Source organism: Chinchilla lanigera, unplaced genomic scaffold, assembly GCF_000276665.1.
Source record: "Chinchilla lanigera isolate Chin_1 unplaced genomic scaffold, ChiLan1.0 scaffold00007, whole genome shotgun sequence".
In the NCBI taxonomy this organism is placed as follows: Eukaryota; Metazoa; Chordata; class Mammalia; order Rodentia; family Chinchillidae; genus Chinchilla; species Chinchilla lanigera.
This window is the reverse complement of record NW_004955408.1, coordinates 21,610,611-21,612,496: the sequence shown is the minus strand read 5'-3', so window position 1 is coordinate 21,612,496 and position 1,886 is coordinate 21,610,611. Positions and strand designations below refer to the sequence as shown.

At 48.9% G+C, this 1,886-nt stretch overlaps 1 protein-coding gene across 1 annotated transcript in view; it reads right to left on the bottom strand.

Moving 5' to 3' along the window:
- The window catches only part of LOC102022676 (rRNA/tRNA 2'-O-methyltransferase fibrillarin-like protein 1), a gene marked incomplete in the record, with an annotated part of 1,566 nt that extends 1,141 nt beyond the window's left edge, over nucleotides 1-425 (bottom strand). Inside the window, 1 exon segment of the mRNA XM_013507629.1 lies at nucleotides 1-425.
- Nucleotides 426-1,886: the final 1,461 nt, after the last annotated feature.

Genomic DNA, 1,886 nt, shown 5'->3' with positions numbered 1-1,886 from the left:
GCGCCCCGGAGCGGGCCCCCGGGCTGGGGTGGGGTGGGACGGTTGTCAGGGGTTACCGGTGGCTGGGGCGGTTGTCAAGAGTTACAGGTCGCTAGGGCTGTTGCCAGGGGGTGCCGTTGGTGCTGAGCTGGGGTCGGGGGGGTCGCCGGTGACGCTAGGTGATTTTCCTGGCGGGGGACGAAGGTTAATGGCAGCGGACCCGAGCGCCCCCCGCAGCAGCCGGGACCGAGAGGGCGGCGGCGGGTCCAGCGCCAGCGCAGTCCCCGCGTCCTGGGAGCCGCCCTTTGACGCACGGACTGGCGTGATTGCATCACACCCGTTTCTGCGACCCTGCAGCCACGGAAGCCCCTTCTCAACTCCGCGCAGACGCAGCCTGCTGATCTGTAACCCTTCGCCTGCTCCCTGTCCCTCTGCATTCGCAAGAACCCTTGGCTCCCCAGGCCGCAGGGCGTCCCTGTGGCGCAGACAGCAAGCGTGGGATTCAGTCCTGGCCACCTGCTTGCTGTCCAGTCTCGGGAAGCTTACCTGGCGCTGTCCCTGAGAATCTTGTTGGAAGCGGGGCAAGTTTCTTTCTGATCATCCTAGCTGTAAAATAAAACCTACCCAAAGGTTTGTGTTGTAGCTCATTCACTTACCCCGGCCACGGCACATGTTAAAGGGTCTATTAGTGAGAGCGTTCTTGTTTGCATTTTTATGTATTTCTTTTAGACAATCCTATTGACGTGTACTTTACATGCAATAAAATGCACCAGTTTTTTTGATACAGATATTCAGATAAGACACTTAAACAACATACTTGTATTTTGACCTAGCTACTCCACTTCGAAAGATTTTTTTCATTGTTCTTTTTGGCTCTGCAGTCTTGGAATTTAAACCCAGGGCCTCGCACATGCAAGGCAAGTACCCTACCACTGAGCCACAGCCCTAGTCTTTTTAAAAATTTTAATTTGAGCCAAGCGTGGTGGTGCTCAGAGGGTCACCAGGAGTTCGAAGCCAGCCTACACTACATAGTGAGCTCAAGGCCGGCCTGAATTACATAGCGAGACCTTGTCTCAAAAAAAAATTGTTTTTTAATTTTAAGACAAAGTCTCGCTAAGTTGCCTAGGTTGGCCTCTACTTGCTGTGTATTCCAGGCCAACTTCAAACTCACGATCCTACTGCCTCAGCTCCCTGAGTGTGGGGATTACAGCTGTGCACCACTACCATCAGCTACTTTGTCTGTTTTATCCTGAAGAGATGATCCTTGCAAGGAATGAGAGCAAATAGAACTGCAAATGTGAAGGTTATGGACATAAAGAGACTCTGTCTCATAAAAAAGAAAAAGAGTAAAGGTTATGATAGAGGTAGTGATGGTAATTATCGTCATGGAAGTGGTGGAGGGGGTGAGAAAGTGGACTCATCCAAGAGGTAGTTATTTATTTATTTATTTATTTATTTATGTATTTGATACCGGGAATCAAACTCATGACCTCACGCTTGCCAGGCAGGCACTGTGCTGCTGAGCTAAATCCCTGGCAAGAGATATTTAGAAGATAGCAATCCCAAAATTTCCCGACACACTACATACAGGGAATCAAAGAGAGGAAAATTCAAACACCGAGATAGCCAGGGTATCATGGCTTCCCTGCTGTAGATAATAGCCTGCAAATTCCAGATGTGGTTGATTTCTGTTTAGTTCTGCTGTACAGTACTCACTGTACTAAATCCCAGAAACTGTTCTGGAAATGTTACATCAAGAAAGTGTTGATTCTTTGGTGCAAATGGGGATAGACATGACACTACTCTAAATCCTGTAAGACATTTCTGTAGGAGCCAAAGTATGGCATTTATCTTTAAATTATCCTCTCCCTCTCCCGCTCCAGCAGGAACAACATCAACAAAAGTGC